This window comes from Canis lupus, chromosome 10 (assembly GCF_011100685.1).
Source record: "Canis lupus familiaris isolate Mischka breed German Shepherd chromosome 10, alternate assembly UU_Cfam_GSD_1.0, whole genome shotgun sequence".
Classification (NCBI taxonomy): Eukaryota; Metazoa; Chordata; class Mammalia; order Carnivora; family Canidae; genus Canis; species Canis lupus.
In genome coordinates, this window is record NC_049231.1 from 52,332,311 (window position 1) to 52,359,715 (window position 27,405).

The 27,405-nt window shown below is 37.8% G+C and overlaps 1 long non-coding RNA gene across 1 annotated transcript in view; it reads right to left on the reverse strand.

Moving 5' to 3' along the window:
* Window positions 1-20,208, reverse strand: part of LOC111097747 — a 143,396-nt gene extending 123,188 nt beyond the window's left edge. Inside the window, exon 1 of the long non-coding RNA XR_005365965.1 lies at window positions 20,005-20,208. This is a non-coding gene — a long non-coding RNA (uncharacterized LOC111097747). The remainder of the gene's footprint in view (window positions 1-20,004) is intronic.
* Window positions 20,209-27,405: the final 7,197 nt, after the last annotated feature.

Sequence of the window (27,405 nt, forward strand, 5' to 3'; positions counted from 1 at the left end):
TCTTCTTTTTTGTTCTTCACATCTACCAAGTGGTTTGTCTGCTTTTTCCTGACACAGATTTGAAAAAGCCTGACTGCAAGTGTGGGAGGTGATCTTCCTGAGAAGTGGTCTCATGTATGGAATCACTTGATCAAACCGTTTCCCAGGAGATGGACACCTGGATCATTTCAGGATACTATTTAAAATTCTCAATCATTTCAGAATACCAGAGAAATCTGTTTTTCAAGGTTATAACAAAAGGAGACTTCTATTTATATCTGTAAAATCTCTTACTTGGTTCAACTTGATTTTCAACTTCTGTTTGCAAATGCACATTTCAATTCTTCTTAGTGTCTATGATTAATTCTTAGGGGTTCTGTTATTGACCACAAGGGAAAAAAAAGGTACATATATTGAGACTTGATGAGTGCCCTGTTACCATGTTTTTTCTACCAGGGACTATTCAAGACTCAGTAAATACATTCATTACTTAAGGATGTCACCACTTTTAGATTTTCGACTGTCGCATTTCAATATTTGTCTGGGGGATTTATATAGATCAAGAGTGAACTTAAGCTTTCACAACCATTTTTTCTCCACATTAGAATACTATAAATGGAAGAATTTCTAAGATGGATTTCATACATTTTTGAAGATGCATCAGAGCTTTATAGTATTCTATGGAAAAAGAACTTTGCAAAATAAAATCAAGCAAATTATGAGCATGTATTACAGATATGTTTGTATCAAAGTCTATCTTCTCAATTCTACTCTTGGGAGGTATTTGAATTCCTCAAAAATAGAGGTAATTTTAAGCAATTTTATTGTGCATTTCTTACAGTAGAATACATTTACTTTGATATGCTATTATAAATGAACACATTCATATGCATATATATACACACACATATATATATCCATACACTTATATACAATTAATGGCTATTAAGTGTGGTCTGTTTATATTTTTTACCAAGCTCAGAACTTATTATAATTCAGCATGCCTATTTTTATAAGTGCATTAGTAATCAAACAAAATTTTATTTTTCACATTTCATAGGTATGATTCAATTTCACATTGTATTATATTTCACATCATGGACTCAGCCCTAGGCAGCATTTAATTGATACTTGTAATAAACTCAGAGGTTTTTATGAGCTAACAAATCCTAATCCTTCAAGATACAAGTGTAAACAGGACCAACATTCGTGAGTCACCTAATTGTTTTTCCTCAGCTGAAAATAATATTTATTTGATCTACAGCCATATGTGTATCTGTATTTATTTACACACACACTCAAATCCACTCACATACTCCTATACACACACTAGAATGCAGACATTCCATTAACTAGAATATTCATTTTTAAACAGCAAAGGATTCAAATATAATTGTATTATTTAATCAAGAAAATACATTTTCTTAATTTAAGAAATTAATTGTTGATTTTTTTTCTGGCAAAAAGTATAATTCATTCTATTTTGTGGACCTAGATGCCACAAGTTTTTTTTTTTTTAATTATATTGCACTTGGGAAAATGTTTATTAGTATTCAAAATACTGTGAAGTTTTAAAACTTCATTTTAGATAATTTACATGATATTAGAAACATCATGTGCATAAGAGCTACTACCCTTATACTGCTTTTTATGGATAAGCCATTAAATAATACTGATTTTACTCCTATGCATTATATCCGAGCAAATGGTTTATCCCTATAGCCTGCTGTTCAATTTCCAAAATAGCATAAAAGAAACCAGCTACTTTTAGGATTGCACAACATCTGAGGCAAATTAGTAGGCAATCTAAGCGAGAGAGAAAAAAGGCAGTCAGGTTTGCCCCCAACCTCTTGGTGCCATGACTCCTCTAAAAGTCAATAATGTTCCCCACCCTCAGAGTTTTGGTTCTTATAGGCTTCCATTGCTAACTGCTCTTACTGTCACTGTCACTGCTACTGCCTTCTGCAACATGGAATTTTCCTAATGACTGGAGTGTGAGTTAACAGAAAGGGGAGCAAGAAAGTCAAGGGACTTGACTCCACTGTCTCTGAGTGTTAGGATTTCCTTTAAGGTTCCTGCTCCCAAGCCTCTCCTGGATCTCTTACTATCTGCACTACGATGATCACTTCAACATTTCAGGCTGCACTGATTTCAGACCGGGGCAATCCACAAGGTAAAAAAGGTAAACTTGCTGCCGGATCAAGCATGCATCAAATTCTGGTATCCATCTCTGATTCACCTCCTGCTCCTTACTTTTCAGAGTTCTCAGATAGCTGAGCCATGGATTCTGTTCAAGTTTTATAGTTTTGAGTTCTTTAGGAGAAAAAATGTCAACTCCATCTTGTCTGGAATTGGAACTCCATAGTGCATATAAAATGTAGTATGACTTAGAAAACATGTAATACATGTGATGTGCAGGAATTACTTTAAAAATGGTCTTTTCTGGAATTCTGGAAAAAAAATGTGCCATATTCAGACATTGTAGAAACAATGGCTATTCCTGATGATCATCAGCTAATAGTTTTCAAAGTTTTGCCTGACCAGAACTTCTTCAGCAAAGTATATAACGCCAGATAAAATTTTAAATAAAAAGATAAACATACTTGTAAACATTTATGTTCTGATCTATGACCCAATTTGATATAAAATTTTAAATAAAAAACAAACATTCTTGTAAACATTTATTTATGTTCTGATCTATGACCCAATTTGATATTACTGGAGTGTATAGAAATCTAAAGTGAGATACAGGCCTTCAAAACACTTTTTAAACCTATCAGGGAAACAGTATAAACTTGCAAAAATGTGTGTTTTAGAAAAAAAAAAGAGTAAATCAATAGTTTTGGATAACAATGGGAAGAAAAGGCGGCGGCAGTGCATATCTAAACTGACAAACTTACAGACAAGATGTTCTCAAGGCCAGAAAAAGGGTAAAGTACATGCTTTTAGGAAAAGTGAGATTTTTGCTAAGTCTAGAAAAACTGTCAGAATATAAGAAGTGGGGAAGCAACTCCAGGTGAATATTGTGGAATGAACAAAGTATGTCATAGGGAAATATAAAAACAGCTATGCTAATTTGGCTGAAGTTAAAGGTTTGTACAAGAAAGTAGATGAATATGGCAGGAAAGAGAAAAATAAATCAACTATGGATGTAAGGCTTAAAAGTGTAATTTCCAGTTTACATTTATTTCTCGGTTTTATTTACCTTTTAATACTATGTAATTGGTTCAATGAATATAACTTTTCAACTGCTCAGCATTACATGTACTCCCTCCTTGGTGAGGCAAGGAGGACTATTGTTCAAGGCATCACAGGGGCAAGGGGCAATGCATGGCAAGGCCAGCACAGGGACTGTACAGGCTATTGTCTGCTTCTGTTGACAGAGGTAAGACTCCAGAAGGTCAGTTTGGCAGTGTCCAGAACAGCCCTGTCAAAAATAGGCCTCAGGCTCTAAGCTAGTTCCTGAATAAAAGTAGACCAATTCTAAAGTCTGAGAAAGGAATCTCAAGCAATCCCATAGTTTGGAAGCTGCTCTGACAAGTTATTGAAATAAATTATGCCCTTTGATATATCACACCAGCTACACTTAGAAGCAGAGACATTTTAGTTACGAAGGAACAGAGTTTGTTGCTAAAGCTTATTTAGGTCCTCAGAGAGGCACCCAAGATCTGTGGTATCTATGACGTGCACAAGGCCCTATCATTGCGTATGTCTCCTTTGGAGAGAGATGTGATCGACATAGATTCCATGGGAATTCCACCCTCATGCCCTGAATTCCCATGATCAGGGTTCTTATTCTTCAATCCTGATGCTAAAATTTATCCAATTTGACTGATTGGTTCCTTTCTTCTTCCCTCCCTCTCTCCCTTTCTTTTCATTTTCTAGTAAATACTCTGTAATATTTTCTTACAGGAAAGACTGCATAGTCTTACAATGATTCTTTACCTGACCCACTGAAATGTGAGACCATGATGGTATGGAACAATCTTTATCTATCTCTATAACACAATACACACAACTGTTTGATAGTCTCCTTGATAATCATGACAAGAAATTTAAAAAAAAAAAAAGCAAACTCTGTGCCTTTTTCCTGTAATGATAACTAGAGAAGAGAATAAATGTAAAGAAATCACATGACTGAAATACTAAACAGCACATTGTGATAAATAACAAAGCAAGATCTTTAAACATCTGTTGTACATGATCACCCTTCCTGCAAAAGCAAAGAGCCAGATATATTGTTTACATGTTTCTTCCTTCCCTATTGATTATGTGACATTGGAAGGACAAAGAGCAAATTCAGCCCCATCTGAATTTACCAACCTCTCCTTGGTGTGATCATTTCAGTGCATTTTATGGAACTATGTCAATTTGTGACATTAAATTCCAAAGCAAATCACATAGGGTTTTGAATAATACCTTACTGTGTCTGATAACTTTTAAACATGTGCTTTCCATTTTAACACAACTGTGTTTAGAACACTGGCTTTAAAACATGGCTTTCGGGATGCCTGGGTGGCTCAGTGGTTGCGCATCTGCCTCTGGCTCAGGTTGTGATCCCGGAGTCCCAGGATCAAGTCCCACATGGAGTTCTCCTGAGGGAGCCTACTTCTCCCTCTACCTGTGTCTCTGCCTCTGTGTGTGTGTGTGTGTGTCTCTCAAGAATAAATAAATAAAATATTTTAAAAAATTAAAAAAATATATGGCTTTCCTCTGTCCTCATGATGAGAACCTCCAAAGTAATCACATTCCTTACACAGCCCATTCTTTGGTTTTACTGTATCACCTTCATTCAGGTACCAACTGATTCCTAACGAGCTATTAGTTCCATGTGGATATGCAGTCAATTAGAATCAGCACTCTTTAAAAAGCAGTTACGACTGCTATTTTGGACCTAGGTGTACTGGATTCCTCATTGGCTAGCCTCTTCAAATCTTAGCATGATACCCACACGTTCCACGTATCTTTGTTTCTAATATCCCCCCAGCAACTAGTATTCTACTTTCTTGATTTTTTTTGTTTTGTTTTTGTTTTATTTTAATTTCCCTCTGGGAAATCCAATCTGGTGTTATAATCAGTGACAAAGAAAGTGCTAATTAGCAGATGAACACAATTAGTAGTTACCTCCAATGTTTTCAGGTAACTTCTGTTTCTGACATATACTTACAGTATATGTCAGCATTTTTCATTTTACACGATGCACATTCAACAAAACAGTGAAACGGAGGGAAAAACTATAAGCCAAAATAATCCAGTGTTAGCATTAGAGAGGTGGACAATTCAGGCCTTTTCTCCACCTGGGACAATGCACACTTGTCTTCCCTCCCTGATCAGTGATGTATGTTCTCTCTCAGTCTCCGGAGGATGTAAAACCTCTGCTCTTCCGTAGAGCCACTTCCTGCCATTCCTGCTCCATCACCAGGCTGACTCCGAAGTCCAAATCCTCCTCACCAGACATCCTAGCAGTATTCATGAACTGCTCTTGCCTCTATTGCAGGGTTCCCTCTTATGTAATTATGTCTGTTACACAACTTTTTCTTCATATATACTATAAACTCCAACTAGACTGGAAATAGTTAAAGGAAAAGAACTGCTGTTTACTTTTTTTTTTTTTTTTTTTTTTGCATATACTACTGTGGCTAAAATAATGCCTTGTATTTTGTAGGCTCTCAAAACACACTTGCTGACTTGGGATCTGAGTGTCTCAAGCATCTAACACAGCGATGGAGAGATGGACTGATGGAAGGATAGATGGATGGATGGATGGATGGATGGATGGATAGATGGAATGATGGAAGGGTCATACACCTTAGAGATTAAGGGAACCTAACAATGGCCTGATCCAGAGCTCTCATCTTTCAAATAAGAGAAACCCAGAAAGTAGACATGATCTCCATCAAGGGCAATACTAATTAGTACTGTTATTTTTATTTTGCACTTGCTGAGTCATCTGGATGCAATGGTTCTCAAATCATTGTGTGTTTTAACTTTTCAAACAAATTTTACCTCTTCTTTCTAGTATATTTCACTGAGGTTATCAGGAGTCTATGCATACAGCAAGTGCTCAATATTTGTAAGAACTGTGTTGAAAACATGTGTTTTGTTTTTTAATTTTTTTTTTATTTATTTATGATAGAGAGAGAGAGAGAGAGAGAGAGGCAGAGACACAGGCAGAGGGAGAAGCAGGCTCCATGCACCGGGAGCCCGATGTGGGATTCGATCCTGGGTCTCCAGGATCACGCCCTAGGCCAAAGGCAGGCGCCAAACCGCTGCGCCACCTAGGGATCCCGAAAACATGTGTTTTATCTCCCTCCCTCCCCCTACTACTCAGTTACTGGGGAAAAAAATGACAACTGCCCTTCTTTGTGCTCTGTACCTCTCCCTGTTCCTCACCTGGTTATGGTGAGGACTGATAACCAGAAAGATAATCAGATGTCTTTGCAGAAATTTTTTTACATTGCAAGTGAGGGGAGAGATCACCTCCCTAGTGGCAGAGGTGGGAAGATGTGGGCTCAAGAAGAGTAGTGCAGCCTGGGTTCTAGCCTAGGGGACAAAGTCAGGGAAGGAAAATGAAATCTCTATTCTGAGAGAGACAAAATAAGGACCGGAAAGGTGGCAAAACATTTCATGAATGCCAAGCACTCTATCATCGTTCTACATAACAGCTTTTTTAAAAATCATAAAAAATTAGAAGAGCAAGGCCATTTTATGATCTAGCCTATTATGTACCTTTCTGACCATTAGGGAAAAAAAATGTCTGTTCCTCTAGGCTGAGGAAGTCTTCTGCCTTAGTGCCTATCTTGGTACATGTAGGGCTAGATTTCAGTCTACCTTCACCCCTCACCACATAACCTCGTGCGGTACGCAGCGTGCACAAGTGTATGGTGGCTATGAATTGAGTCAGAAATAGGATTTCTAACTCAAATATGAATTCATAGCCATAGTTCTATGGATGAGAGATTCGAAGATCCCATTTGCAATATATTTTTTTTTAACACAGGGGATTTTTTTTTTAATGCCTAATTCCCACAGTTAGTAGGTAATAGAGCTAGGATTCACACTTAGGTAACTGCAAAGGCCTATGTATTTCTCATGGAACTATTTGTGTCTCTTATTATTGTGCTTGATCTCTCCCTTCTTCTCACTCTCTTTCTGTAGGTATAAGTATACATTGATTCTCTCCTCCACCCCTGTTCCACCAGTGAATGCCAGAGGCACAATCAGGTCTCTTCTACTGAAACAGAGAGTACTGTAGTCCTAGTATTTGTACAAGGCCACTTACTTGGGTGTGCATTGCTCGCAGGTTCTCTGAAATAAGCAGAAAGAAATCAATAAAAGTGTAATATGTTACCACTTACCCTAAAAAGTTGATATCGCTTCTTCTATCCTTAGTCTTTTTACAATTTCCATTTGTAAATGAGGTAAAGAGAGCGCCAGGGAGGGTCGCAAAAAAATGTCCTTTCCAAAATAATCAGAAAGCATGCCACCAAAGAGCTTTAAATAGCAGTTTGTACAGAGTTGGAAATTTCCAGTTCTGCCAAAATGAGTCTAAATTCAACAGCAACACAAGGAGCTCAATCTGCTGGGTGGGTAACAAATTACCTGGATAAATTAGATTTGCATGGGAGAGGTATTCATTCTTTCAAGTTGGTAGGACAAATTTCATGCATTGGAACAATTATTTACCAAATGCTAGGGGCCTAAGAGAGATAACACAGCTTCTAAAGCAGCTGCATCTAATTGAAGGCATAGCTTGCAAAAAATCATTGATCAGGACTCTTTTGGTACATCATTATGTGCTATATTCACATTGTGAAGGGAGAATCGAATGAGACTGGCTCCTGCCCTCTGGCAGTTTGTAATCAAAGAATAAAGCAGTGTCTGCTTTTTAGAAAAATGAAAGCACTAGAAACATTTTCAGGAGAGAATCAAGTCCAGAGTAAAATGTAAATATCCAGTGACCAAACTGTGGAAAGAAGCAGGGACTTGATTTCAGAAATAAAACAAAAACATGTGCTTTTAAACTGGGAGGGACAGAAGTAGGTAGAACAGGGAAATTTGATGAATATGGGCCACATCTGATCCAGAGAGGAGGGCAGGAAAGACAATGTAGGAAGATGTTGCAAGAGTAGAAATGTGAGGAGAAGGGAACCTCAGACTAGAAGCTCCAAATAAAAAAACTTGATCTCAAGGTGTTTTCATTCCCTGGGGAAGCCATATATATGCATATACATACATATGTATGGAGACACACATATGCATATATATTTATGTGTGTATATACATATTCATTCATACACACACAATTGTATATGGAACTGAAATGTGTCATATCAGAATTTCTTAAAACTTAAAGCAAATATAAGTTTCTGAGGATTTTATTTTTTTATTTATTTTTTTAGTTTCTGAGGATTTTAAGATATTGAGATTCTGATCCAATAGGTTAGGAATGGTACTAAGAGTCTGCATTTCTTCTAATCATCCCCTTTGATACTGAGGCTGACAGTCTGTGAACCACAGGTTGACTAGCAATAGAGGAAACTGAGGAAACAGGAAGGTGCTGTGGGAGTATAGAGCAAACAATGTTACTGGGGAAGAATTCTTGGAAGATGGGATCCTTGAACTGTGCTCTGGAAAATGAGAACCAGAAAGACTTGGGTTTGCAATAAGGTTCAGTAAACTGGTGAACGAAAACTGGATTTCATTCATTCAACAAATACTCACTGAGGTCAAGGCATCCCATAGCAGAATTGTTATTTGAAGCTCTCATATCAATTTGATCATGAATAAAGACAAATCAGCTGTGGCAGCAATAGCCCATGGAAGGCCATGACCCTATATCACAGTACCAAATTTTAAAATGCTAGTACTGTTTCACCTTTGAAATTTTAAACTGCATTTTGTTTTTCAAAATAGGTTTTTAGAAATTTTAATCCTAAACTTCTGTACACACTTCTTCCCTGAATGGGCAAGCCAAAGCAGTTGGGTGTTCATTCTGCCGGGCTTATATTTTGCTTGCCTATTATGGAAGGCAAATTAAGGACAAAGACCTCATTTCCATCGACTCAGTACCAAATGACCTGTTTCAAGATGAGAGTAAACAGTAGTCATGTGGACAGCCTTTAACTGTGCAGCAGGTGTTGACACCTGTAGCTACTTAATTCCAACCAAGATAATCACCTCTCTCTCAAGGCAGCTGGCCCATGTAAAGCACTGTCCACTGCTACTAAAATTATTTGGAGATGTTAAGTCATGACTTTCTCTCAGATGATTTAGCAAGAGAAGGGGAGGTTGGGATGCCAGGGAACTATAATGCATGTAGTTTAGGCCACACCCACTAGTACTCTTGCAGCCAAGCATGGAACCGTAGCACCCTGGACAGCTGAGTCCTGAGCCAGACAACATCAGCTTGCAAAGGGCACCACCTGCCAAGGGCTACATCTAGAACTGGCTGAAGAAGTGCTGTGTCGGAGGAAAAAATGCTAAGGTATTCTCAGACAGGAAGTCACTGCATCATTAGAATTCTCTACTAAATTTAGCTATAATCAATTTGCCCCTGCAATTGATTAATGTATTATTGAGGATTTAAGGTGTGTGCATGTCTGTGCACAGGCACATGATGCAATTGGAAACTCCCCCTCCTCACACCCCAACACACATACACTAAGTTCTTCCAGGTTGTAATCACTACAAATAGGTTCCCATTACACTGGAGATTAGCAGATGCTCATTACTATTTATCAAATTAGGCATAAGGAGAGCAAAGTGCTAGGGCATTAGTTCTCCCTAATGATACCACTGTGTCCTCACGCTTCAGCAACACTACCCTCTTTCATATTTCTGAAAAACTCTATATTTCAGTCTCTGCTCCAAGGCCTTAAACAAAACCTCGAGATACAAGGCATGTGTTTTTAAGGGCCATTTGAAGCCATCTTTTAATTGAGATAACATAGAGTGATATGCAATCATAAACTTTGAATGTTGGAATACATTGCTGGAGGTCAAACAGTTCTGCTATCCTTCAGGTAAGAAGGTTTCTGAATAATTTTGGAAAGATGAGTCCTCATTCTATTTTTAAAATTCCTCAGGGAAAGAAATTCAGGCTTTTCACTCAACAATCCAATTCTAATATATATATTTTTAAATGTCAGTGTCCATTTATTTAGTCTATTTCAACCATTGTTAATGGAACAGATACTCCCTAGGCCCAGGCTTATATGTGAAGTTTAGGACTTTAAAATTTGGAGATTACAACCCTGTCAAAAATGTGTTATATTCTTAAATGTATTATTTTCTATTATGTATAATTTTATTAATAGAAAATAGTTACTGGCAGTTCATATACAAATCACTAAAGCTTCCCATATATCCTATCCTGAGCATTTTCTCAGTTTGTTCTATCAAAGCATTCATCCCAGAAAATGTCAAAACATCATTAAAAAGCCCTTTTACTATAACACCCTTCTAGGAATTTTTTTTTTTAATCTGCTTTTTTCTAGTGTGTCATGGACAGAAAGGGACTTTTAGAGATGGCCTAGATGGATTGGGAAGGTGGCCAAAGGATATTTGTTGTCCTCTTTGACAAACAAGTCTGTCAGATATAGGTGGGCCAAATTCTCCTTCTTTCAAGGAGGATCAGCATTGTATAATATCACTGCAAGATGCAAGCTCTTTTTAAATAACAAGTCATGAATAAGAAATTGGGGCGGTGTTGCAGCTCTGAGCCTTATCACCAATTTTTAAAAATAGGCTGAAAGCTTAATTTCGTCAGCTATTTTCCCAAAAGACATAAAAATAGAAAAATAGCAGACATAGCAAAATAACCTATGTCTACTGTTAGGATCATGTGAGAACAAATGACTGCCACAGCAAAAGCCACAGACCACTCCCCCCAGCTATAGTCTGAGAATCCATAACTCTAAGGTCCACATCATGGTCCTCCAGAGCTTTAAGAGTCTTGGAGTTGCTTCTCATTTGCCAGAGAACTAATTGTCCATTAATTTGTCACTACACAGATTAGGACACACCCAGTGTTGACTGCTAATCAATATACTACTGGGTAGCTAAGATCCCAGAGATCAAAATAGTGAAAACCATTTGGCCTGATCATTCATTTTACAGGTGGAGAACTAAGCTACAGAGATATTCATGAACATGTCTGGGTCACTTACCTTGAACTCAGGCTTCCAATATCCTAGATCAAGGCTGGATTGAGGATATCAAGAAAATCCACTATTAAATGGAAATTGATTTCCAAAAGATATAAATAGGCTCAAGAGGAAGAAGAAGATCAGATTGCAAGTCAACATTAATGTTTAAATATTGAGAAAGATGTAGAAAATAACAGAAAGAAAATTGGCTATGGGGGCAGCCCGGGTGGCTCAGGGGTTTAATGCCGCGTTCAGCCCAGGGCCTGATCCTGGGGACCTGGGATTGAGTCCCACATCAGGCTCCCTGCATGGAGCCTGCTTCTCCCTCTGCCTGTGTCTCTGCCTCTTTCTCTCTCTCTTCTCTGCTGTGTTGCTCATAAATAAATAAAATCTTTAAAAAAAAAAAAAAGAAAGAAAATTGGCTATGGAGTGAAAACAATGGATTTAAGTCTCAACTGTGCAATAGGCAAGTACATTGGGCAAGTTGTTTTTCTCACCCTGAAAGTAACAAGATTAACATAGATGCTTTGGAAGATCTCTTCAGGTTTTAAATAATAATTCTTAATCTATTGTTCTTTCCTGTGTTTACCTGTAATAATGTACAGTATCATTCATGGCTCCTTTCTAGATTCTTTGGTGGCTTCTTTTTTTCTTCTTGGCCTCTGAAATATTGGGCTTTATGTAAGTTCATTCTTAGCTTCTTTTTTTCTTCTCACTTTATGTTTCTGTTTAGAATCTCATCAACTCTCAAACCCTTAGTCATAATCCATATGCATCTGACTGATTAATTCCATTACTGATTTGGTAAAATTGTTGTCAGTTCCGTCTCAAAAATATTTCTCAAGTATTTTCTTTATCCCCATTTCTGCAGCCTTTGTTCAAAACTCTCAGTATCCTTGGAAGATTTCGATGTTTTCCCCAATCTTCTGTCTTCAGTCTTTCCCTCTTCTAATCCATCCTCCCCATGGCCTTCAAGGTCATCATTTTATTAAATGACCTGAGAATTTATTTCCTGACTTCAGATTCAAAACTCAAATTATTCTCTCCATTGAGCCTTCATTAACAGGAAAATATCTAATAACTTTTCCAGCTTAATCTCCTACATTTCCTTCATACTTTGTGTCCATACCAACCACACAAAGGATTTGCCCTTACCTAAACATACTATTTCCTGTATCACTACAAATAATTAAAGGATTTAATTTACAGAAGACTATGAACTCCAAAAGTGCATGGGTTATATCTCAGTCATTTTACATGTTCAAAGTCTGCCATGGCATTTTGCACTTAGTGGGAACTCAGTAGATGCTTTTCGAATGAATTAATTCAAGAACTGAATTGGTGAAGAAAGATGAAATGAACATGGAGTAATCCAGAAATATTTTTAAAGCAGTGAATACTAAGAATGCAAAATGCAAATTAACTTTTTCTCCACTTAATACTGTTCTCATGCAGGCTGTGGTATCAAATAGAACTGTAGATATAGCTAGATCTCCAGTGCACCTATCCCTGAAACTCTCCTGTCCTAAAATAAAGGAGAAAAAAAAAAAAAACAAAAAAGCCTCCACAGGAAGACATCAATACATTTGTGCTAAATTCCTAATGCTAAATTCCATCATTTACAGCTCTGTGTATTAGTTGTCCCAGATTATAAATCCTATCCTGGCTCTTAATAATTCATATACCAAGGGATTCATTTACTGCTGCTACTGCTGCATTACAGCATGTTAATCCAAGGCCAATTTAACATTTCTTATATTTATTTTTGCATGTGTTCCATTTCTTAAGGGATTTTAAACATTTTAAATCTTTAGAAAGCTATATATTTTCATACAGTTTTCTATGACTTCATATGTTTATGTTGCTTGGGTTGTTACCTAACATTCCGTTATTCCCTTATACAAGTCAGTGGACACGTGTGCTGCATATCTGAGGTAGCAAATCTTATGCCATCTGGTTTGGATACCAGGATATCTTAGTAGTGAGCTATACTTGCCAGATAATTTTGTAAAATGGGAGCTTCTATGGCTCTGACTAGCTTTATATTCCACAAATTTGATGTTAATTCCTAAATTCTGGTCATGTGTTTCAGGGCAATCATCTAAAAGTGAAAGGTTTCAATTGGGGAATTTTGCATTTGTGTTTTCATTCTCTATTTCATAGTTATTGGTATTATTTCTCCTACTAGAAAGTAATATTTTATCTCCTGGATTTTTTTTTTCTTTTTTCATCTCTTTTGCACTCTGCCAATACCTACCTAGAGTTACAAACAGAATTAGAAGTTAATCATGGAAGTTTCTCAAGATATCTTTATGGACATCGAATTATCTACTCTGGAAAACAGCTCAGTAGGCAGATTCATCACTGATGGAATAGTCATAAGAGCTGACCACTAATGGAATAATAGGCTATAAAATATTTCTAACTTTCCACAATTCTTTTATGGGACTCTCTCTCATATTCTCACTGTGAAATCCCTAAAGGAAGGGCCCATATTCCATTCAATCATTCATCAAACATGCATAAATATGTCCCATCTACTAGTTACTATGGTAGGCTTTGAACATGACATACTGAATACAACAATGACATCTTAATTTATCTCTTTATTTTAGATTAGAGCTTTGAAAACTATTCTTAAAACCACCAGGAGACTTTCCAATAGCTTAAGATAATGATGGCCCATAGGGTACGTTTCAGAAAAGTTCATACTTCAGTCTTCTCTTCTCCAAAGCTTCCCTCACTGCATTGTAGGGAAAAAATCATTTTTTCTGCCCCACTAACTTCTAATAACAAAGATTTGGAGACCAAAAACTTGTAAGCCAAGCAAATAGGCAATTATCAGATATTTGATGCACAACTGCTATGTATGGTTCATTCATTTACTAGTCAAAGGTTGGTTGAGAATGTCCTATGTGTCAAGCACCAATCCAGGCACTGTACCACAGTCAGCTGGGGATAAACAAGCATAAAGTAAAGACATCCTGTGCTCAAAATATGTTAGCCTAGTTTGAGTCCGTCTTCCCACTCTGCCAACTGGAGACACACTGAATGCTATCTAATCATTACCACACCCAAGTCCTCCAAAGGAAACTACATGTACTCTTCAGCCAGCCCCAGTTTGTCAATTTTAATAATGTTTGATTTAAAGAGAAGGAAAAAATACACAAAAAGCAAAATCCTCTTATCTATACTCTCAAGCCTTTGATGAAATGTCAGATTATTAACGATGCCTCATTTAATGAGTATTAGCCTAATTACCTGGAATGGAGGGGCTGCATTTGGATAGTCCAGGACCTGGAAGAAGTTTTCCATCATAAAGAACTGCCATCCCTTACTGGGGATTATTGATTCTGCTTCTGCATCATCACAAGCATGCTGTGCTGACCAAGCATGTCCCATTTAGGATATTTTCCATCCGCACATTGGGCTTGATCCCGCTTTAGGTTTTTTTTTTCTTTCTTTCTTTCTTTCTTTCTTTCTTTCTTTCTTTCTTTCTTTCTTTCTTTCTTTCTTTCTTTCTCTTTCTTTTCTTTTTTTTCCTTTCTTTCTTCTTCTTCTTCTTCTTCTTCTTCTTCTTCTTCTTCTTCTTCTTCTTCTTCTTCTTCTTCTTCTTCTTCTTTTCTTCTTCTTCTTCTTCTTCTTCTTCTTCTTCTTACTTTTTTAATTCCTCAGGCCCTGAGGAACAGTGAGAGTAAGCTTGTGGGTTTAATAGCAAATGTAAAAGCTCAGTAAAATGGAATGTAGTATCCAGGTTCCTCAGCTTCCCTAGAGCAAGATAATATTGCTTTTACAGATTATGTAACACTGCTTTCTTTGTGCCATTCTTCTGTTGAAGGAACAACAATGACTTTCCATCATTTATTAGCTCATGTTCAAATATATCCATTCTACATCTGTGGCCTTTGTATAACCTCAACCCGCTCTACCCATTTTGCGACTTTTTTTTTTTTTAAATTTTTATTTATTTATGATAGTCACACACACAGAGAGAGAGAGGCAGAGACATAGGTAGAGGGGGAAGCAGGCTCCATGCACCGGGAGCCTGACGTGGGATTCGATCCCGGGTCTCCAGGATCGCGCCCTGGGCCAAAGGCAGGCGCCACACCGCTGCGCCACCCAGGGATCCCCGCTCTACCCATTTTGATTATCTTTTGCTACACTGGGGAACACACCCTCTACTTTGGAAATCTCACTTTTTTTTTTTTTTTTTTAAGTATAGCTAAAATTTGTTTCTGTATTCCTTCTTCTCTTAACTCCATGTAGCTTGAATTCCTATAGCATGATATATAGGTTTCATACCTTTTAGTACTAAATTACTTATTGTCTTTGAACTATGTAGAGAGAATCCACCAGAGAATGGTGAATTGGATTTTTTCTTACCTTTACCTAAGTGGTCTAATAATGTTCTTATACTTTAATCCAGTAATTCAACCCTGAAGTATTTATACAAAAGAAATCAGAAGAAGAAGGTTAATGTTTGTGGATGTTCATAGCAGCTAGAGGTGGGTGCTGGGGCTAAATTTCCAACATTAAGGGAATAGGCAATTAAATTATTGTGTATCAAATCCAAGGATTATTAGGTTGACATTAAAATTATAAAGTTTAACATGGAAACTTCTAAAATTTAATATTAAAGAAGCAGAATAAGAAGTTTGATTATTGTTTATGAACCTACATCTTATATGTCTATATAGAGAGAAGAAATGGAAAGGAGCAAAAAAATAAAATAAAATTGGAAAGTGAATATAAGTTCTTTGAGGGCAAGGATTTTTATCTATTTTATTTAGGGCATAGTCCCAAACCCTAGAACAATGTTTGGCAAATAAGAGATCTTTGATAAGTATTTGTTGAATGAATGAATACGTATTATGAGTGGTAAGACTATAGGTGATTTATCTTCTTCTATTATTTCCTTTTCTATTATAATGATCTCTGTGGGGGGGGGAGGGTGAATGTGTGGGGAAGACATAAGGATAGATGCTTTTTAAACAAAAACATAACATTGATTATTACATGGACACTCTTGGGGTAACCCCATGGAGTGAGGGAAAGAGAAGACAAGTTCCAGTGACTCATATTACCTTACTTAGTTCTCACAGTAATCCACTGAGGTGGGTGTTATTGTCATCCTTTTACATGTGATGAGACTTAGATACAGAGAAGCAAATTACTTCAAAGATCTTGTAAGGATAAAGTAAATTTTTAAATGGTGGGCAAGGGGCAGAGGTCAGAGGAGGTACACTGCCTGACCTCTCTAGGCTTACTCAATGCATAAAATAAAATCATTTAAATTAGGGGGAAAAAAACCCACTTTTGTAAAAGCAGCTCAGTCCCTTGAGTAGTATTTAGGTTAATATACCATTCCTCCTCTAATACTTGAGATTATGACTACCATAATTGATAGCAAATGCAGTGTCAAGGCACTGAATTGTGTTGTCTCAATTTAGGAAACTGCAATCTTCCGTGTATTTGAATGCTGATGGATTGTGCTAAGTGATTGGATTTAAAGTGAGCAGAGAAAGGTAATCAGCATTACAATTTCATGCGAGGATGGCCTTTTTATCCTTCTATGTGTGGAAGTAAATGACAGTAATGGGATCTCTTTATTATTTAGTTCATCTAAGTGTTCTCCTCTATCAGCTTCAGATCAAAGAAAGACAAAGGTTTAATCTGTGTAGAGGATGCTCAGTGGAATGCTTTACCAGCTTGAACTGCCACTGTTTCCATACAAAAGCCAAGGGTTACTTGGGTGTGAGAGAGAGACTGAGAATGAGGGGCTGCGGGGTGGGTGGAGAGAGGTAAGGAGGGCCTGGCAGATGGTTAATAAGCAACATTTTTTAGTCTCTTAGGAATTGCTTAGACTTATTTGTGTCCAAAGATTAACTGTAGAAATACCCATGGTGGTAACCTTCTCAGGTCATTCTGTCTGAGGAACTCTAGAGGTTTAGATCCTTTTGCAAAATTAGACACTCAGTTTGAAAAATAACAGGCACTGCTATGGGCTGCTTATTTGTGCTTCTCCCAAACTGAGGATATGTTGAAACTTAATTCCCAGTGTAATGGTAGTCGGAGGTGAAGATTTTGTGAGGTAATTGGGTCATGAGGGTGGAATCCTCATGAATGTTATTACTGCCCTCATAAAAGAGACCTCAGAGTGATCCCTTCCTCTTGGGCCATCTGAGGACCCATCTAGAAGACATCAGTCTACAAACCAGGAAAATTTGTGTCTGTTTGGTACCTATAGCATCTTTAGTGACTAGAACATTGCTTGGTACATAGCTTAGGCACTTGATATACTTTGGTTGAATGACTTGAAAAAAGCAATTTTATATTTTAGTGTGGGAATTCCAAAGAGCCAGGAAAGGAAAATTCATCAAGTTCTCGTAATTTCATGGTTTCTTCAGGATAGCTGAGTTTCCTGAATAGCTGAGGATGAATTCATGAAATTCCTATTAACTTTAACTATCTTTGAATAGAAATCTAAATAAACAGAGAATATGCAGCTGTTTTTCACTATAAGTTGGATCAAGTGAAACAGTGTTTAACCAATGTAGCTTGGTATTATAAAATTAGCTATTCAGATTTTCCTGAGGGGTGTTCATGTGAATTTTGTTCCCTTGCAAAGGGTTGTTCGTGGTCTTGATACCACAATACTATTAGTTGTCTCTAATTCCTTTGTCTCTTCTTTTCTGTCATGCCATGAGCTTACTCTGAACTACTATGTGATCCATGTCTGTAACAGCTCATCCCGCCACACACCTGCCCCTCCTCCATCATTTGCTGTCTTCATACAGTTGGACCAATTTTAGGGGATTTGTGTGAAATAATACAGATATTACATAAGGGCTCAAGTGCCATTCATGAAATTAAGCTCCAGGTAATACTGGGTTTTTGTCTACTTCTAGATTCTTAACCATATGCTAGAAAGGAGAGATTGAAAGATTTGAATTATGAAGAGGTGAGGAGTTACTATAATTTGGGTCATGTGGTACTTTGGCCCCTCAAATCCCACCTCCTCATGTGAATGGCTGCCTTCTCTATCTGTGCATCGGCCAACTCTATGCAAGCAGAGCTAGACACATCATGCCGCATGAAAATATGTGCAAAAGTGGAAGGACACCAATTAAGATCCTGTTTGGAAAAATTCTGCTCTTAAAATGTGCCAACAAAAGCTCCATAGCCCCTTAGGACAAAGTTCCATCTGAAGATACATTTCTGTTGAAACAGCAAATGGTGAAATATTTAAAAAAGAAAGAAAGGAGGGAGAAAGCAGTGTACTCTAATGGTTTTAAGAATAATGCAAAGGTCTATGATACATCTTGAATAATTCACCTGACCTAGATTTAAATAGTATAGGTAATTCATGCAGCAATAGACATTTGGTTATTTAACAAATGTTCTTATAGGGGCAAGTAATACATTTCAGTTCTGTGCTGTGTTCAGAGCCTCAGTTCTACTCTACTTTGGGGGGATATTAGACATGTAATAGTATGGAAAGCAGAGTTGTTTGTTTGTTTGTACTGTCTCCAATATAAACTGTCAAGAGTCACAGCCCTGACCATTATGCTGGGTCTCATAATGGGTCTCAGCTTCCTCATCAGTAAAATAATCCCTCAAATCTCAGGGTCAAAATTCGTTTAACACACTGCTCCTGAATAGAAGGAATGAAGAGGAGTTCTGGTTCCGCCCAGTAGAGGGCAGTGTGACCTAGACAAGATCTCAGCTTGAGTGCAGGACAGATGGAGCAATGGAAGCCGAGTTCAGAATAGAGAATGGGTAGTTACCTATCTCTCAGTCTTGAGTCACCAGACCACAAATGCTTCTCCACAAAATAGCAATTTCAAGCAAGTGTAGAAATGCACTCCTCCTCAATCATTTGCCACTATTCCCAAAATGGACACATTACTCATTTCTACTGGAATATGAACAGGAATTTAAACTCCTGCAATCTGTGTTGTTTTCTGAAATTTAAAGTTTGTTCTATGAATACATTCATTTATATAAAATACAGCAGCTTGTCTATACATATTGAGCATTTAAAAATTACAGTTGAAAGTGGCAGATTTTTCTCCTGCAAAAATATTTAAGAAGTATTTATAAAGTTTGATTATGTTTAATACCATGCTAAGAGAGGAAAATTTAATTGTACTTTTTAATACACAAATAACAAAAGTCATTGGCTTGTGGCATATAGATAATTTCAAAGTTCTAAGTGTCTAATCCATAGTCGCAATACTGGATGAAAATCTGAATCTTGACCAATTTACAAAGTTTAGAGAATGTCTTACATTACAGTGGTCCCCATGTGGGACACAAAAGCTGGCTAAGCATGCATTCTCTAATAGCCAGATCTGTCTGGTGGGGTAAGATTGATGTACATAAAGTAAACTAGTAGCAGGATTAGACAGTTTAAGATAAAATAACACAATTAGGTAGTTTAAGATGATATCTGCTCAATACAAATCATAACTCAATAAGAGGTATAAACAGTATGGGTTGAAAACAGACTAAACAGAGGAATCAAAACATCAGTAAGAAAAATGGAGATGTCTTCATCAAGGGTGTACCATTTAACAACAACAACAAAGAAAAAATTAGGCAATGCATGTAAAAATATGTTGAAAGGTCAAAGGCACGACTCACACGTAAGATACTATTATTACCATTATTACAACTTTGGGGTTCATGGTTACCCTGAAACCCTATCCTTTGGTGACCTTAGAAAGGCACTTTGGTACAACCTGCCAACTTCTGCTGTTTCTTTGATCTTCATTACTGACAGAGGGCTTACTTTTTTTTTTTTTTTCTTTCAATATAAATACCTAACTAAGCCTAAAAGGAAGGAGTTAATTCAAGAATGATGTAATCCTACCTGAGCCACAGCATTGTGCCTGGTGCAAGTTGCAGCCTAGAGAGCAACCATCTGTCTTTCTGTGCAATGCCCCACCCATGCTATTCCTGGCTATGAGACTGTTCCCTCTTAGGGGGAGTTAACAGTTTTTCAAATCAGGAGAAAGCCTGGCTACTTGAGAGAAAATAAAATCATGCTCTCCCCTCCCCACTATCTTTTGCCCGTAGCAACTCTAAGTGCAATAAAATGTGAGAGTGGGAGCGAATTGCTATGGCAACAAAGTGTACTCTAATAATGAAGATGGTATCTAACAAGCAGGAACAGCTAGAACTTTAAGGGAAAGGGAAAGGAAGTGCACTGTGAGGAAGGAGGAAGGAAAAAAAAAACCATATGGACTCTCAAGTTTTCCATTCTTTAGCCTACATATACTGGCTCATTTAGAAAAGTTGAATTTCTGCTCTGGCCAATTTCTTCCTAGGGAAATTTAGTATCTAGTAACTTCCTAAAAGCAGGCAGAAGAGATGAGCCCACCTAATCCAGAAACATGGAACATGTACAACTGTTCAGGTGATTCACATAGGTCTGTGTATCTAGCCCTCTCTTCGCAGCCCAGCTTTCCAGAGCTTGGTCCCACTTTGTGGACACTACTTCTCTTCACCACCGCCAGCTGGATAGGGGCAGGGAAACAATACATACTCATCATGCCTCGTGTGAATACGAGTAAGAGAAACCTCATTTAAAAGAGAGGTGGGGGGAGGACTGAAGAGGGTACTCTCACAGGCCTACAGCTCATGGCAGCCTGCATAAGCAGCAGGGGTGGGGGGTGGGGACAGAAGATCCCTCCCCACCTCAGCAACGAAGCACTAACCACCACTTGCAGCCAATAAGAAATGGCCACAACCTCCAAATCTTGTTCTTCTGTAGTAGTGAACTTCTATTCAAAACAACCTTCCACAGTTTACCCCTAAAGCCCAATGAAAGCTTCCCTTCCCTTTGTCTTGTTGAACTTGCCTACAGTTCTTCCATAGTTTGTTTGTCCTAAATTGCTATTCTGGAATAAACTCAGTTTTGCTAATAAAATTACTGGCTGTTTTACTTTTAAGGTTAACACTAAAATGAACATACAAGTCAAGGACTTCTAAGGAAAATAAAGAGGGACCAGAAAGAATCTGACACTGGTTTAGAGTACACTGAATTTATTCCACCTATTCTCTTTTTTCCTTTTTTTTAAGGTTGTATTTATTTATTTAAGAGAGAGCGAGAGAGAAAGAGAGAGAGTACAAGCAGGGGCAGCAGCAGAGGGAAAAGGAGAAGCAGACTCCCCACTGAGCAGAAAGCCCAATGTGGGGCTCGAATCCAGGACCCTGGGATCATGACCCGAGTAGCAGAAGCTTAACCAACTGAGCCACCCAGGCATCTCCCACCTATTCTTTCAAAAATTTTTAAATTAAGGAATTCAGAATTTGCTAGGCTAAGCTGCAAAGTAAATTAACTCCAACATTTTAGTGGTATAAGTACCAAAGTTTCATTTCTCATTCACAGTAGAGAGGAAAGCTCAATCACACCCATAGAGGAAAGCTCAGCTCCATGTATTCCTCTTTCTGGGAGTTCTGATGGATTTTCTAGGTTGTGGGGGCATGGTGAAGAAGAGTATCTGAGGGTCTTGTTTCATAATGAAATGCTCTGATCTAAAAGTGACACATGCCACTCATGTCACCTCTGCCTATAATCCATTGGCTAGAACAACCCTATCCAATTTCAAGAAGGGAGCAATGATTGACAATCTCCCCATGGGTCTGGAAAAAGAAAAGTAGATTACAAACGTCATTAGAGGCTACCATAATTTAAGTGCACCAGGGTTTTTTTATATAGGATGTATACAACAAAGCTTTTATCTAATATACATGTTTATATTCTTTTGGAATGTGGTAAGCCATTGTCTTATATAAAAACTGTCTTATTTCCTACAAGAATGTGTGTGTATGAGGACCCAGAAGCATAAGGAGAAGGGCAACTTAATCATTTGGACTCCTGCTCAAAACTGAGGGGCTGATTGACTGACTAGTGGCAAGAGTCCAGTGGCAAAGTTGTGCAAGGGTGTTAGTTTAAGCTTTGTCATCAATCTGAAGGTGAGAAGATGGATTGAAGGTTAAGGTTTCTCAAAATCAGGAAGCTCATGATGGTTGTTCGTGACTTGATCTCTCAGATATTAGTTCAAGGTGCTCCCCATCTTAAAACAAAAATGAAAAAACTAAAACAAAGCCTGCTTTCCTCCTTTCTCTTTAAATTCTTCAAACTCAGCTCAAGCCCCCTTTCTAGTCACTCCATTCGTTGAACCCCCATTGCACTTATAATCAGCATGTGTTTCTTTAAAAATTTAATGGTTCTCTAACATTCCACTTTTTCTCCCCACCCAACATAAGCCGTGTGTTGATTGTAACCTTACCTTTTGCAATCTCTTTTAGCACTTAGCACAGTGCTGTTACAAAGTTGGCAGACAGTACATATTTATTGATTATGCCAATAATTGGAAAAGGAAGAGGAATTTTTATCGAGAACAACGGACCAGGCTAATGCAAATATACTTTGGATAACTATGTTGTCACTGGAAGCTTTATTTTAAAAGACAGCTCTCTAATGTGGAGTTGACTGCCAGTTCAGTTCCTTTAAGCCCGTTCCAATGAGGTGGGAAAGGCGTCAAGAGAGAGAAAGTGAGTAGTGATGAGAACAATATGGTGTAGGGAAATAAGAATTGAATTAGAACCTGGAGCTCGGACTCTATTATTGGCTCTGCTACGTAATAGCTTTGTAAAGATGGCCTCAAAAATCTTCATCTGTGTAAAAGGAATTACCTTGCCCACTGCTCAGAATGCTGTGAGAATTGAACAAAATCATGTAAGTAAAAGGAGTCTAAAACTTTTAAAATACTTTACAAATATAATTTTAAAGTAGGGTCATTAAGAAAGACCCAACTAGTATCTAATGTCTTTTGTGCTCTCAGAGCGATTTTAGGAAGCGTAGGGGATATGTGATAAACCCCTGACAACACATGTTCTGAACCCTTTGAAAGCCTTGTATCTAATCAGCACAAGGTCCTGTTGCTAATTGCAGGGGGTTTCTCCCTGGGCATCGAGTTCAGTTTGTAAAGCGTTATATTTATAACTTTCTGAAGCCTCAGTCCCTCTCAGAATCCCAGGAAATAAGAGTGTGATCTGATTGTGACTATAGACTGCAGGTTGATACTGCCAGGCTGGTGGTGATTTCTAACAAAAGCAAAACAGCAGGTATCACTGAGAGGAGAGCACTAAAGCTTTCCCTATCTCGAAGAGGACCCGCTTCCCCTCCCTTCTCCTTTTCCTCCCTTCCTCTCTTCTGAAAAGGAAAAGACCTTGGCTGGAGCCAGAACAAATCTGCTCACCTGTAAAGGCAGGAACTGGCAATGCTGGGGAGACAGGTTACCGAGGGCTCTGGCAGTGGAGAGAGGATTACTCATGGCAGGGGAAGTTCAGATGGGGTTCAGGACAGGTGGATAGGAAATGATGAGAATTCCTTATGAATGGTAGGGATTCTGTACAGGAGCCATGTTAATAGGTGAGCCCAGCAGCACATGCCAAGAGGAGCATGGGAAACAAGGCCAACCCAACACTAATGTGGTAACAGGAGGCCTGGGTTTGAGTTTCCATCCCAGCTTTATTAGCTCTACCCTTAGCTTCTCCGAACATTAGTTTTCTCATCTGAAAAATGGCAAAACAGCAAAACTAAAAGCTACTTTAGACCTTTGGTATAAGAATTAAATGCAAATGCTTATGAAAGAACCTTTCTTTTAATAAGAGTAATCAGTAGATCATGTGTAATTATGAGAAGACTTCATGGAAGTTTCCTGTACCTCCTCAAGAGATCTAGGAAATGAGGATTTTGAATGATCGTGATCCAGGACAGAAACAAACTTGGGTGGAAGCTGAAGAAATTATATCTCAGTTCATCATGGACCTAATGCTCAACAATGAGGAAGGTAGATTTAGTCCTGTGACTGCATCATGGAAATTCTGAGACCATGCTTGGGAGGATATTCAGCAAATGATCATGTTGGCCCCGCAAAGCTAGCCACATCCTAATCCCTAGAGCCTGTGAACATGTTGTTTTATATTGCCAAGGGGGATTTAAGGTTGCAGATAGGATTAGGCTTAAAATAGGATGATTATCCTAGATAGATATCAAGTAGACCTGATGTAATCAAAAGAGTCCTTAAAAATGGGGAAGAGAGGAAGAAACATAATGACAAAAGCAGACCAGGAGTGACGCAATGGGAAAACTCAATCAGAAATTGCTGGCTTTGAAGATGAAGAAGGGGGAACAGGAGCTATGGAATGTAGGCAGCTCCTACACACTAGAAAGGCAAGAAAACGATTTTCCCTCAGTTCCTTTAGAATGAATGCAGCTCAGCCACACTTTGATTTTAGCCCAGTAAGACCCACCCATGTCAGACCTGCAACCCGTAGAACTGCCAGGTGATAAATCCGCATTGTTCTAAACCAGGAAGTGGGTGGTAAAATGTATACCAGCAATAGAAAACAAATACTCAAGATATTTGACACTAAGTAAGGTCTTTTGAATGCTAATATCAAGAGTTTGCACATCAGAAAGGTGAGTGTCTAAATGAAACAAAGAATTCAGAGAGTTAATATAAACTGTAAAGCAGACATAAAATTGCCACTTTTAACATCTGTATTACAGTCTTAAAAAAAAAAAAACACGATTAAATTTGAGAGAATCACAGATTCTCACTCTCTTCACTGAGGCCCAGGTAGTCTTTTTAGAACATCAATCTGACCTTGACAAGCCCTTGCTTAAAATATCCCTTGTGGACTCTGCATTGCCAAAACAATACATTTAAATTTTTATTTCTATGATTTTTTTCTTATTTCTCCAGCTTCATCTCTTTTAACTGTTTCACATGTAGACTACACTCTCACCATATCAAATACATTCCTGTTATTGAAAATGCTGGGCTTTCTATGTCTCTGCATATATTGCGTTTCCACTTAAAATGTTCTTTGTCTTCTTTCATTTGCAAACTTTGACTTTTCTTTGAGTTTAAATAATACTCCTTGAGGAGCACATTTCTGCAGTTCTTTTCTCTAAGAAGACAGACATCTGTTAATCTTTTGGCTGATTAAATCCAAACATCCTAACCTTTCCATTAGCACCTTCCTCACCTTTTGGGAAATTCACCATTGTGTATCATATTTTGGGAGGAGGGATCCCAATGACTGCTTCTCAATGTTCCCTCCCACTCTTAAAACCTGAAGGCCCAACTGTCCTTGCCCCCAAACTCTATAGCCCAAGGACAAGTATGTGATCTAAGATTGATCAAGCTCCCAGTACCCTGGTTTCCAGCACACTGAATTTTGATTGAGTGAAGCAAAGTTGTTCACAGATCAGATCAACTGTAAGGGGTACAATGGCCAATAGACTAGATATTCTTCTGCAGCATGGTCTTTGCATGCTTGATTCCTGCCCAGTTTTCAAGCTTTGTTCTCCAGCCCTCTACCTTGTCTTACCATCTTTCCAATATGTTTCTCCCTACAGCAAGCCAGAGTCCATTTTGGTTCCTTCAAAGTCCTTGCTGATAAATGCTCCTTCCTCTGGGCTCCCATACTGTTTGTGTACATATTATACTTGTTACTTTTACTATTATACTTTATTTGGTTGTTCATCATTATGATGGGTTGGAAAAAGCTCTGATCATCTCGTGGCCAAACTGGATACAGAAAAGTTTTGCTTTCTCTGATCGATCCAGTTAGATTTTTTCATAGAGAATGACTCTTGGAATTTTTTAATATGACTTTAAAGGGGCATCTTGCAAAATCACATTCACTCAAGCAGATGTAGTGTGATTAAGCCTAGAAAGGAAGCATGGTATGATCTTTGGGGTCAATCAAGGATGGGTGAGATAATAGAACAGGGAGACAGGGAATCATGAGGCAATAGATTGAAGCATAGGATATTGAGCTTAGATTTTATGTTCATGTATAGCTGCAAAGAAAGACCTGTGAAGTTTTCTGTGGTATATACTAGGATCATATTTAAAAATTAAGAGCCCCTAAACACTGAGAAGACTCTGAGACAAAGTCTGATATTTACAAAAATATGAAGTTGTTGGGGCACCTGGGTGGTTCAGTCAGTGAAGCATCTGCCTTCAGCTGAGGTCATGATCCCAGGGTCCTGGGATCGAGCTCTCCATCAGGCTTCCAGCTCAGTGGGGCATCTGCTTCTCCCTATCCTTCCCCATGCTTGTGCTCTCTTTCTCATAAATAAATAAATAAATAAATAAATAAATAAATAAATAAATAAATAATTTAAAAATAAAAAAAATAAAAAACTGAGGAAAATATGAAATAAAATAAGAAAATCAAACAAAAGTTTGAATTTTCCTGAGACAATTTCTTTTGAAATCTGAAATATCAGTATTTTGAAAAAAATATTTTTTTTGTTACCTCTGAACTGTTCATTCTTTCATCACTATCTCAGTTGATCTATTCCTGGTCTAGTAACTACATATGCTGCACATTTAATGAATAATAAAACCCATGGACTTGACCTACTGATGAAATAAAGAAGTTTGTTTATATAACATGTCAAGTTCTAGTTACTGTTGCTATTTTTGTTGAGGAGGGTATGGGGTTGGAGACTAAGGGATGGAGCTCATCTAACCTCATTTTCTCATCCTATGGCCTAACGGCTGTCTCTAATTCAGCCATAGCTCTAGAAAGATAGATGGATAAGGTAAGTCTCTCATGAAGCTGTTTAATAAAGAAATGTTTGTGTTCTCATGGTATAGGTAGCAATATTCTTTTCAAATGGTATCTATGGAAAGAATTTTTCTGTACACTCAGAATGAAAGCATTCGAACTGTGAATGCAGAAAGCACATTTCACCTCAGGTGTTAAGACATTTGAATCAGGACATGTCCTACAGAGTAGTTGTGTGATATCAAATGCTTTTGGAGAACTGTCTTGAAGAGTCTCATTTACTGCGCAGTTCTTCAGATGGGGTATCTTATTTTTAGCTCATTTCCTTACAACTTTTCATGAAGAAAATGCCACTATTTTATAGAAGCAGAATTTAAAAGGTGGAAACTATTTATCTATTACATGGCCACCAAGCCTCCTAAAGCCTCCCGATGTTAACTTATGTACTCTGCCAAGACAGGAAGACATGGATAACATTAAAATTGGCCATAAAAAAAAGTACCCACATTAAAAGTTTCCTTTCTACCTCTGAATCATTGCTAATACCTATTAATGGTGGAGAAGCATTACTAAGGTCACAAGCTATCTGTGTGTGTGTGTGTGTGTGTGTGTGTGTGTGCGTACATGTGTATGTTTATGTGATCAGTGGTATGACACCTATAAGAGGCAT